The sequence below is a fragment of the Euprymna scolopes genome, chromosome 18 (genome assembly GCF_053919585.1).
Source record: "Euprymna scolopes isolate OS-2025 chromosome 18, ASM5391958v1, whole genome shotgun sequence".
Lineage (NCBI taxonomy): Eukaryota > Metazoa > Mollusca > Cephalopoda > Sepiida > Sepiolidae > Euprymna > Euprymna scolopes.
Genome location: NC_136499.1, coordinates 123372594 through 123386275, shown reverse-complemented (window position 1 = coordinate 123386275; position 13682 = coordinate 123372594). Strand labels below are relative to the sequence as shown.

General features: G+C 32.0%; 1 protein-coding gene across 1 annotated transcript in view; it reads left to right on the top strand.

The window, feature by feature from the left end:
- Positions 1–8706: 8706 nt before the first annotated feature.
- Positions 8707–13682, top strand: part of LOC145297795 (phosphatidylinositol transfer protein 3-like) — a 169482-nt gene continuing 164506 nt past the window's right edge. The window contains exon 1 of the mRNA XM_080144080.1: positions 8707–9445. The gene's annotated coding sequence lies outside the window, so the exon portion shown is untranslated. The remainder of the gene's footprint in view (positions 9446–13682) is intronic.

The following is a 13682-nucleotide window of genomic DNA, read 5'->3' as shown; positions in this document are numbered from 1 at the left end:
CTTTTCGCATCTCAGCTGCCTATTTCTACTCTATTGTTATTTTCATGACAGATGCTCGACTGAGTTTCACCGTATGATACCCCATGTAAATGTACCTTGTTTGGTATGAATAAAATGAAAATAAAACTATGTAGGAAAGTGTTGTCAAGAAATGGCGGCAAATGTTTAGATCGCAATCTAAACAGAATGCGATAAAAATAAAAGCACAAGCGACAAAAGTAAAAATCTATTTACTATTACGCATATAATATGAAGAAAAACATCTTTGCTATGTGCAAATATGCTAGAATAATCGAGATTTACACAAAATGTATGTTTAAAGACTTTTTGTATTCCTACACGTCAACACATGGGATATAAACACAGAAAAGATATAAACGTTTATATATATATATATATATATATATATATATATATATATATATATATATATATATATATATATATAGAGAGAGAGAGAGAGAGAGAGATAGGCAGACAGACAGACAGACAGACAGACAGACATTGTTGAAGAGCACGGAGTGTTTCTGCTTAATCGTTTTTTTTTGTAATTTCTCCATTTTTCGTACACAATTTAAATTTATAAATTAATAAAAAATTAAACTATAACTTCCATACCATTTTGTAAATCACACTTTTAAACAACTGTACATTTATGTTAGCCACGTTCTTAACACGTTAAAACCATGTTTTTTACACACGAGACGCTTCACTATTTTAAGTAATTTAATGGTTGGTTGGTTGTTTTGTTTTACGGCATATCAACCCATTTCAGGTTATTTAATGCCGAATCTGGTGATTTTGAAGAATGATTTTTTAATATAGTATATTTGTTTTTAAGTCGTATTCTATTTAACCCATAGTTGGGACCTTACAGGTACTATCACTCCGGGTCAGAGTGGACCTGGGAGCAATGTCAATTAAAGGGTGGCTCCACACTCCCTAAGGCCTGCAAGCTGGGGCCTCACCATCGGATATAGTTTAAGGTCATATCCAGGACCTTAAGTAATTAAAATGTAATTTAAACTGAAGCATATAAAAGCATCCAGATTTTAAACGAAACTGTAATAAAAAAAAACTCTCTGAAGGCGACTGAAGAAAATCAGTTGAAAGTACTTGCAAAAGATGAAAACAACAAGAAAAACAACAACAACAACAACAACATAAGAACGAAAACGACTGTGGACCTTTCTTACACAAATTCGACCGAGAGATTAGGGCGACCATATGAAAAATGGAGAAATTACAAAAAAAAAAAAAAAGAAAAGAAAAAGACGATTAAGCAGAAACACTCGGTCGTGTGCAACAATGTCTGTCTAATTGAGAACTTGTGGCCAAATACAATATATATATATATATATATATATATATATATATATATATATATGTGTATATGTATATGTATATATGGCAAAATCACGTTAACACATCGGTTCTCGTAAGATCACCGAAGTTAAGCAAATGAGTGACTATTTGTGAACGCTAGGTGCCGTATGTATCGCGTGTAGTCGTAGAAATTTCCAGGTTGATATCTGGAGGTGCATTAATTAACTGGGAGAGATGCACCCCTAGTCTTCGTTAAGACATGCATCTAGAAGATAACTCTGATGTAAAAACCTGCGATTACTGTTATAATCTGTCTTGTGGCAGACATCTGCACCGATAAAGATTAACAGTAATACCAGAAAGTGTATTTGGTTCTACACAAACCTTCACCACTATGAACAAATATATGTGCATTTCTCAATAACTTAGTTGTTGTGGCGGGAGCTCATGCGTCGAAATCGACGCGAGTGTCTATATATATATATATATATATATATATATATAAATGAATAAATAAATTAGCCGGGCAGGTAGAAATTATACGTTACAGGTTTATTGTACGGAGACACATCAATGGGGGGAGAACACATGCCTAAGTATATATACAAAAACCACAGACACGTAAACATAAAAATAAATAAACACATATACATACATATACATGCATATACATACATACATACATACATACATACATATATATATATACATATACATACACATATATACATACACAAAAACATGCATACACACACGCACATACATATATATATATATATATATATATATATATATATATATATATATATATATATATATATATATATATAAATGAATAAATAAATTAGCCGGGCAGGTAGAAATTATACGTTACAGGTTTATTTTAATAAAATAAAATAGGTGAAAACTTTATTAAGTAACTTAGATAATAATAAAATTAAGGAAAAACTTTTATGGTAATAAGTAACACACATACACAAATACAAGCACACGCATACATATGTACAGCAAATGCACATACGTAAATGGGGGAAAAGCACATGCCTGAGTACATATATATATACACATACATACATATATATAAATATATACATATATATATGCACACATATACACACATACACACAGATACGTAAAAATACACGCATATATACATATATAAACATATATATAAATACAAATACACATACATACAAATGCACACACATACACATACATATACATATATATATACATATACATACACACACACATACACACACACATATATATATATATATATATATATATATATATATATATATATATAAATTAGCTGAGAAGGGGGAATTGAAAAATATTTTATAAATAATTTTTTAATTTTCGGGCGTTGTAGTTGAAGGAAAGAGAGAAGGAAAATATAAATTAATGAATTATAAGTTACAGGTTTATTTTAATAATATAGAAATAGGTAAGAATATCAGTAAGTTAATCAAATAATAATAAATTAATAAAATTATTTCCTATATACCGCTCTGACTACACATTGAGCACTCTAGTCCGTTTTTTTCACCACTGGTATATATATATATATATATATATATATATATATATATATATATATATATATATATATATAATTTCTCTCTGATAGATTCATAAGAATAGTGGTTAATGAGCAGAAACCAGAAGCTCACAGTATTAATGCTTAAGTCCCTTAGGGGTTGATCCTGTGTCGAACTCTCTCCCTGATCTACATTAATGATCTCCCAAATCGCTTCTTAAGATCGTTCGTAAACATTTATGCTGACGACACTACCATCTATGGCAACACTTTTAAAGGCTTTGAATGACCAAGTTCTATCTGATTATCTCTCCTCTGATCTTGAGCACGTGGTGCAATAGGGATATATATATATATATATATATGCATAGATAAGTTATCAGTAATTATTTTGATACCTACAGATACTAATGTATTATGCTTACGCAATCATCAGCGCAGGAAATGATGATCAACTCTGGTGGAAGGATTAAAACATCTGCCATGAAGCCACTTTTGACTTCATTAGCAAGGAACATATCCCAGAGCCACGAAAATTATTGAAGCTTAACATTTAATAGAGACGATCTTAGATTGATCAATTAACAGAAAGTCACGATCTCGCACACAAAGAAAATTTTCTCTGCTTACGTTTTTTATTTTACTTTTTTCCCTTTATTTATATATTCTTACATACATTTATCTTCTATTTATTATATAGATTTTTTTCTAGTTCCTTATTATAACTAGCAGGGTGCCCGACGTTGCCTGGATGTTTGGAGGTGTGTGTTTTGCAAAAAAAGAAAAAAAGAAAAAGTAGTAGTAGGCAGGCAGGCTCGAACCCGTATCGCGAAGGAGGAAAAGAACGTGAAAAAAAAGTGACGTCTTTACTGTTGCGACCATCGCCAAACCGGAAGTGGCAAGGTTTAAATTAAAGCTAATCAATCGAAAAGAGGGGATGACATTCGAAAATATCGGCGGAAAAAGCGGAGGTGGAGGGATTAATGTTTTTAGCCAATTCTTCGGCATTTGTAGTCCGAAGGGTCAAGCTTCAAAACGATACCAATCTCATGAAAATCCGTCGCCTCTGTCGAAGGTTTTAGGCAGACATACATACATACATACATACATGATGATTGCAACGTCTTGTCAGACGAGTGCCACTCCCTCAGAAATTTAAAATCCATGAGCCCAAATGCCTTAGGGAGTATATATGCAAAAATGATGTTACAGAGTCTTAGCGTTGTACGACAGCTAAGTCTCTCTCTCGGTTCAAAATGTTGAGATCCAGCAACAAGCAAGAGCAAGATAGCCAGCAACAAATTAAACTGCAGACCAGCTTAATGCGGGTACTGGTCTCCCGATTCATGGTTTTTTAAATCAGAGATTTGCTTCTCCTAGAAAGGTTGCCTTCACCACGGCTTACACCCTCTCCACCCCAATAAACACACACACACACACACACACACACACACACACACACACACACACACACAAATATACACGGTGCTAGTTGGTCGTTGACCCAGAAAAAGAGTTCATTCGCCCTTTCATACATACATACATACATACATACATTTAAACAGACAGGTGAGATTTATATATAGATTATTGTTTTGTTCCTAATTTTTTCCATACTAATTCTTATAGTTTTGTAACTCCCTTTTCATGCTCTTCTTTTCCCCTTTTTAAAATTTTTTATCTAAATGATTTTAAAGTCGTGTTGTCTTTTTTACCTTCACTTTTGTATGTTACTGGTTTTTTCTTCTCTCCTGATGAGAAGAATTTAGCTTCGAAATGCCATGGCCTAAATAGGTTTCTTTCCCTATATCCTTTATATTTAATCCTTATTGACATGATAATGTAATAAAATCCCCATGTTACTTTTATCTTTAAAAATTTTTTTATTTTTTATTACATATTCGTTCTTCGTTTCTGTTATTCATTTACATCTTTCTGGTCCACATCAATCCTTAATCATTCCTCCAATTTTACTCTATCTTAAAATTGAACAGCTTCCTTATGGTTTTTTTTAAAATTATAGATGGGGTTCACTTTATTTTCGCTGCTCCTCTTTATAGAATTTGACACACTAATGTCTATATTGCGTCTGGACCTTTTTTGGACTAATACTGCATCGCTCTGAAATCCTTTCAAAACCCCTTTGATATGTATGAATACACATTGTACGCACAAGGACCCTTGATAAACGTTTCTTCCGTGAGAACTTCCCTATTCAAGAACCCAGATTTAAATTTCTTCTCCGGATTACTCTTTCGGTGTCTTTTACATATCTATTATATACATTAAATTCTTTTCACTGGATTATTATGCATGCGACTGTACTGGATATTAATTTCCGTCTCATTTTATCCTGGAGCACACCTAATTACCGTTGAATTCGAGTTGATTTACTTATAACTTTTTTCCTTTTCTTTTTCCTTTTCTTAATCTTCTTTTATTTCTTTGTACTTTACTTGTCGTGCTTTATTTTACATTTTTTTTTTAAATCATTTTTTACATTTTATAATTTATTTTCATCAGAATTTTATTGTAAGTTTTTTTAATTTTAGAAATTTTAAAAGATGTTTGGAAGTTTAAAGAATGTTTTTTAAAGTTTAAAATTTTTAAAAAATATCTTTATAAATTAAAACATTCCATATTGTTTAATTTTCTTATATTTTGTTTTGTATGTTTTTTTTTTTAGCATTTATTGTTTTTTTCAGCCCTTATTGTTTTTTTCAGCCTTTATTGTTTTTTTTCAGCCTTTATTGTTTTTTTTAACCTTTATTGTTTTTTCAGCCTTTATTGTTTTTTTTAACCTTTATTGTTTTTTCAGCCCTTATTGTTTTTTTTAACCTTTATTGTTTTTTTTTCAGCCCTTATTGTTTTTTTTAACCTTTATTGTTTTTTCAGCCTTTATTGTTTTTTTAACCTTTATTGTTTTTTTTAACCTTTATTGTTTTTTTTAACCTTTATTGTTTTTTTCAGCCTTTATTGTTTTTTTTCAGCCTTTATTGTTTTTTTAACCTTTATTGTTTTTTTTCAGCCTTTATTGTTTTTTTTTAACCTTTATTGTTTTTTCAGCCTTTATTGTTTTTTTAACCTTTATTGTTTTTTTTTTAACCTTTATTGTTTTTTTTACCCTTTATTGTTTTTTCAGCCTTTATTGTTTTTTTTCCTTTATTGTTTTTTCAGCCTTTATTGTTTTTTTTAACCTTTATTGTTTTTTCAGCCTTTATTGTTTTTTTTAACCTTTATTGTTTTTTCAGCCGTTATTTTTTTTTTTAACCTTTATTGTTTTTTTCAGCCTTTATTGTTTTTTTTCAGCCTTTATTGTTTCTTTAACCTTTATTGTTTTTTTCAGCCTTTATTGTTTTTTTTAACCTTTATTGTTTTTTCAGCCTTTATTGTTTTTTTAACCTTTATTGTTTTTTCAGCCGTTATTGTTTTTTTTAACCTTTATTGTTTTTTCAGCCTTTATTGTTTTTTTTCAGCCTTTATTGTTTTTTAACCTTTATTGTTTTTTTCAGCCTATATTTTTTTTTCAGCCTTTATTGTTTTTTTTAACCTTTATTGTTTTTTCAGCCTTTATTGTTTTTTTAACCTTTATTGTTTTTTCAGCCTTTATTGTTTTTTTTAACCTTTATTGTTTTTTCAGCCGTTATTGTTTTTTTTAACCTTTATTGTTTTTTTCAGCCTTTATTGTTTTTTTTCAGCCTTTATTGTTTTTTAACCTTTATTGTTTTTTTTCAGCCTTTATTGTTTTTTTAACCTTTATTGTTTTTTTCAGCCTTTATTGTTTTTTTAACCTTTATTGTTTTTTCAGCCTTTATTGTTTTTTTTAACCTTTATTGTTTTTTTCAGCCTTTAATGTTTTTTAACCGTTATTGTTTTTTTTCAGCCTTTATTGTTTTTTTTAACCTTTATTGTTTTTTCAGCCTTTATTGTTTTTTAACCTTTACTGTTTTTTCAGCCTTTATTGTTTTTTTTAACCTTTATTGTTTTTTTTTAACCTTTATTGTTTTTTTCAGCCTTTATTGTTTTTTTTCAGCCTTTATTGTTTTTTTTAACCTTTATTGTTTTTTTCAGCCTTTATTGTTTTTTTTAACCTTTATTGTTTTTTCAGCCTTTATTGTTTTTTTTAACCTTTATTGTTTTTTCAGCCGTTATTGTTTTTTAACCTTTATTGTTTTTTTCAGCCTTTATTGTTTTTTTTTCAGCCTTTATTGTTTTTTTAACCTTTATTGTTTTTTTTCAGCCTTTATTGTTTTTTTTTTAACCTTTATTGTTTTTTCAGCCTTTATTGTTTTTTTAACCTTTATTGTTTTTTCAGCCTTTATTGTTTTTTTTAACCTTTATTGTTTTTTCAGCCTTTATTGTTTTTTTTAACCTTTATTGTTTTTTTAACTTTTATTGTTTTTTCAGCCTTTATTGTTTTTTCAGCCCTTATTTTTTTTTGCAGCCTTTATTGTTTTTTCAGCCGTTATTGTTTTTTAGCCTTTATATATATATATATATATATATATATATATATATATATATATATATATATATTATACAGATTGGATAACTTTACCTCACTGCTATCAAAGACATTCACTTCGGATTTTACCATGCAATTTGGATGTGAATTTTTATATCCTTTTCATTAACTTCCCTTACTCTATGACATTTAAATACTTAAAAACCTTTTAGTTGTGAGTTTCCATGTCTCACTGACTTTAGCAAATAAGGTGTAAATCATAATAATTATTTGCTAATATTTTCTCCTCTGAAGAGATGGTAGACATCGAAATCCTATAGGATAAGGAGTTATGATATTTCAAATGTATTCTTGGTCTTACATAGAATAATAAAAATGCTTTGATTTGAAATTTAAACATTTCAATAATTAAATTTTTAAATTCATTGAATAACTATATATATATATATATATATATATATATATATATATATATATATATATATATATATATATATTACACACCGATTGAAAGCGCTTGAGAAAAATATGGCCGAACAACAATTTTTGGCGCCATTCTTGATAATATGCTTGCCGAAATTCGAAAGACCGTTCGGCAAATGGAACAGATATTCAGAAAGATCAGAAAAAGAATAACTCTGTCGTGTTCAATCAGACGTGTCTGAATAATGACTTGCTCCCAAATATACAAATATGTGAGCATATATATATACATATATGTATACATATGTACACATATATACACATATATACATATACGCATATATACATATACACGCACATATATATACACATATGTACATATGTACATATACATATATATACATATATATACATATATACATATATATATACATGTATATATATACATATATATACATATGTATACACATGTACATTTACATATATATATATATTGATAGAGTACGAGAGAGAGAGAGTACGAGAGAGAGAGAGTGAGAGAGAGAGAGTACAAAGTAAGGGGCACTTTAGGCTAAGAAAGACAGAGTAATCGACAGAAACTTAAGAGATTGGCCACGGCGTATTAATTGCAAATTACAACTTCTTAAAGCACTTAATTTTTTTTTTTAAATATAACTCAATTCACAAACCCAAAAGCTTATTTCAGCATATATTTATGTGTAATTAAATATATATCGATAAAAAGAAAACGCCGTAGGGAAACAAACGTTGATTGTCTCAGCTTTATTACCATGAAATTAGCGTTCCACTTATTTTATACACGTATCTCTCTCTCTCTATATATATATCAATAAGGGAAGAAGATTGTAAGTGTGTGTGTGTGTGTGTGTTTGTGTGTGTGTGTTTGTGTGTGTGTGAAATTGAATAATAGATAGATAGATAGATAGATAAATGGATAGCTAGATAGAGAAGAGTGAGTGAGTGTGTGTGTGAGAGAGAGAGAGAGAGAGAGAGAGAGAGAGAGAGAGAGAGAGAGAGAGAGAGAGAGAGAGAGAGAGAGACGCAACAATAGTAGTATGTATAGAGTATATATGAATAGGTGGAGGGAGGGGTAGTGGAAGGAAGGGCAAATCGTTTTTGACAAAATGATCCGCGTCGGTAAGTTTCAAGTAGGCGTCGTCAAATTATACTAGTTTAAGCACTCCGGACCCGACTTAACTATATACCTGGTCTTCTAGCAACAAGCAAAATTACAGATATACATATATTTAATTTGTCCCAAATTAAAACCTTTTAATTGCTTATTTACACGTAGGCAAAAATGGTGTGAAAATTAAAAAGAAGCAATAAAAAAAAAAAAAAAAATTTCGAGACGTGAAACGTGGATCTAAAAATAATAGAAAAAGGAAAGAAAAAGTAAAAAAAAAAAAAAATTAAATTAAAAGAATACATAAAGAAACAAAATCTTCGATCAGAAGATTTTGTGGGAAAAAGTCGGTGTTTGATAGAAAGAATGAATCAATCGAAAACACGGAAAATCTCAAACGGAGAGAGAGAAAAAGAAATCGCGGAAAAGAGTCGCAGTTAACTTCTCCTCGGCCGTACCACAACACGAACGTAGACACCGGGAAATAACGATTTTTTGGGGCCTGGTCGCAAGTTGTTCGGATAAAAATCTTACACGTAAGGTAAGTGAGAACTGCCTATTAGCCAAGAGCAAAGTGTAATATCTGTTCTTATAATACAGTTCACTTTTACTGTCTTTTGTTAGTGAGTAAGCAAATATTTCGAGACTGAGGCGATCTTTATTTTCATCCCAATCCAGAGTGTCCCTGTTTTGGGGAGCCGGGGTTTTCCTCCACGGTAAAAAAACGACCTTGTGTCTAACTTTGCTCTCACAAGGAGGCATGGAAACCGGAACTCTTCGTTAGTTTTGTAACACACACGCATACATACACAAATACATACATACATACATACATACATACATACACACACACATACATACATACATACATACATACATACATACATACATACACACACAGTCGCACACACACTTTCAGAGATGCATCAAACAAGTTTCGGATTTTTTTTAGATGAGGATTGAGAATTTGCGTACTTAGGCAGAATACGAACCGTGCTATTTTGTAGATGGGATTTTCAAACCTAATTCCAGTTTTACGGTATCTTTTGCTTATAAAATTGTTAGATGAAAGTACAGAGTAGTTTTATTTATGAAAATCGCCTCAGACAAGGCATGAAGCCACTTGGTGTAAGGAGCTAACAAGACTGAAAGATAATTATCGCAAAGACAGTAGATGCCTATTGACCTTAGTCTTGAAAAGACCAAGGTTGTAAGTAGGAGGAAAACAGTGAGCAAAGAGGAGGGCCCACAAAACTGCAGTTCTTGGAATGAAGCTACTGGAATAGAAAGCTGTATCACAATGAGGTATTAAAACAACGAATTAATGGGGACCACTAGACTAACGAGTCAAACGAGCTGGAACAAAGGAAGCAAGAAACACAACGTCCTTCCTCCCAATGTGCTTCTAAATAATAACTTTATTATTTCTGCATAAATATCACTTTTTGGATTATTTGAATTAGCCTTCTCATCGTAAGTGTGATTTTAACAACGTTTCAGTCAACCTTCTTCAGGTGTATCTTGTCGAATCCTGGAATGTTTCTGTGGAACTAGAGAATTTGGACGGAATTTCGAACGAAACCCTTCATGGGAGTAGCGTGGTCTTGTTCCGTCAGCCGTGATTGGATAGAGGTCCTAAGTAATTCGAAATTGTATTTTTCGGTTGGCCACACTGAGAATTTAGCTATCAAACTTTCAGGAGAAGGTCAATTTTATAATTGATTTTTTACGTACTCGAACCACTGCGCCGCAGGGCAGTTTTAAAGTCATATTCTCCTGAAGGTTGAAAGCGTGTGTGGATGACCGAAAAATACAATTGCTAAATACTTAGGACATCTACCCAATCATGGCTGATGGGACGAGGGCATGCTACCCCCGTGAAGTAAATAAAAGGTTCCGTTAGAAATTCCGTCTAAATTCCCGAGTTCGACAGAAACATTCCCGTGTTCGACAAGTTACACCTGGAGAAATCGGAGGTTACATCAACCGAAACGTTGTGAAAATGACACTCAAGATGAGAATAGTAGTCCGAAGAATCCAAATAATAGGAATAACTAGTGCTCATCTAAAAAATTCAGAAACGTGTTACAATACCATTTCAAATTGCTATTACAGACTAATGTACTATCTTTTAATGTTCAATTCAGGGCGGAATGCGTAGTATTTGTTCTATTGTCCATCCTCCGAGTCATTAACCCCTCCTATGTGTATAGTACATGTTCGTTCGTCATGATACCATACTCCCCGGCATTATCTTCTAATTGGAAGGTTAGTGTAATAACTATTGTGGTAATTATGCCGTACACCATGAATTGTTGTCTCCATTTTTTTTAGAGGTGAGGGGTAGTGTAGTACTATTCTGTTTTCATGATATTCTCCCAGGCATCACCTTCTGCTTTGGAGACTAGTGTAGTATATGTTCTGTTGCCACATAGTCCTCCCAGGTATCACCTTTTTCTTTAGAGAGGGGTGGATAGCGTACATCAATAAGAAATTGTGACGCCCACAGTTAATGGATAAACTCTATACAGGATTTATATATCCATTCGTTGCCCCCGTTCAGTCGAAAGACAATGGATACCCCCTGTAAGTGTAGCTACGTGTGCAATTGTGAAGCAAGGATTGCGCAATCTCCATCCATACCTCTCCTGAATCGACACTCCTGAGGGCCAGTTAAGCAACCTTGAGAGTGGTTATTGTTAAAATGGGTGACCATTTTAGAATTCTATCTGGTCCATGTGCTCTCCGTTTATGTTGGTTTTGTTTCCAGTCTTTCTGGAATTATATATACACAATTAAAAGTTATGCGATTAAAGGAAATGGGGTCAAATTTTTGCAAGGGCATCTAACAGAGAATCGTTTTTTTTTTTTAGATGAAATATGAGAATTTTATTATTCGATTATTTAGACTGTTATTCTTATCTTAGTTATCATATTCCCAATATTTTGATCAATGCAATCTCCGGACTTCTTCGAGTGCACATTTCGAATCCGGAGACTTAATCGAACTCTGGAATTCGGAAGAAATTTCGAACTGGACAATCATTTATTTTAAACGAGCCTTGGTGCCCAGCGTTGCACAGGTGTTTGAAGGTGCGTGTTGAGCAAAAAAAAAAAAAAAATGTTTTAGTAGGAAGGCAGGCTCGAACCCGTACCGCGAAGAAGGAAAAGAACATGAGAAAAACAAACAAAAAAAAACAGAAAAAAACGGTGACGTTTTTGCTGTTGCGTTCATTGCCAAACCGGAAGTGGCGAAGGTTTAAATTAAGGCTAGTCAATCGAAAAGAGGGGATAACTTTCGAAAATCTCGGCGAAAAAAGAGACCCCTCATTGTAGAAAAGTGCCTAGTTGAGAGTGAAGAAATTAATGTTTATAGCCAATTTTTCGATATTTTTTGCCCGAAGAATCGAGCTTCAAATCGATACCGATCTCATGAATATCTGTCGCCTCTGTCAGACATACATACATACATGCATACATACATTTAAACAGACAGGTGAGATTTATATTATAAATGGAATTCTCTCCATACAATGCATGAAGCCACTTCATGTAAGGAGCTAAAAATTTTACCCGAAAGTCCAAAATTTGCCAACGATATATGTTAGATGGAATAGATTCCGACTCAGAAACCAGCAATTCTTCCTCCTTTGTCAGAAACATCACTTATGGAATGTGAGGAAAGAATAACAAAATAAGCGCAGCAAAAGCTACGAGCCTTCCGAAAGTACAACGGGGATATATTGTTCTTATTCCGTCAGTCATAATAGTTTAAAAGTGTTAATTTTTATATTATTATTACGGGCGATAAATAATAAGAATGACATAAATTGTAACATTTCTCCTAGTTGAGGAAATGAAAATAATCCATCCCTGGAGAATAAGTAAAGGGTTCAGTTAAAAATTCTGTACAGGTTCCCGGCTTCGACATAAGATTCCCAAATTCGACTAGAATTTTCTGAAGTTCGAAAAGATGCATTCGAAGTAGGCCGGAAGTTACATCGGTCGAAACGTTATTAAAATAACAACTACAATAAAACTAGTAACCCGCATAATACAGATCTCTATCTCTATTATTATATAAAAGGAACTTTGTCTGTGTGTGTCTATGTGTCTGTGAGTTCGTTCTCATGACAGTGTTCTTAGATAGGCTTTGTATTGGAATGTCTTCGATAAGTATCGATAATCGAAAAAATCCCATGAAAAGAAGAACAGGCGATTTTGACCAAAGTTAACACCTTACACAGCCTAACATCACAAGTGCATTTGAGAAAATTTATTACCACACGAGCCAAAAGTCTCGACAAATAAAATCGACAGTAGGTTATCAGTGCAATATAGCCTAAATATAATGTGAATTAAATAACTGCGAAAGCACGTGAAGCTTCGTCCCTGTGCACCGCGATGGATCCTTAACTAGAGCAGGCAATCAATCGATTTGACTGAAAAAATGTTTGATTTCACCGATTTCGATAGCAATAAAAATATGGTAGTGTGAAACATTTGTTAACCGTCACTCAATCCCGGGCAACGTCGTGTCACCCTGCTAGTAATATACAATTTTTATGACGTAGAAAAAATATTTAAAAGCGAATTAATAAATAAGATTTCGTTTTAAAATATCAGAAAGTATTCTACAAGGTCGGCAGTATTGTATTCGTGGCAATAATGGCGTCCAGTCGTGATTATTAATATCGATAAGTTTTCGATTGACAGATACAAGTTGTGAGTTCAATTCCTCGTCGCGATATTCTTAAAAAAATGTTTTAATGTGATGA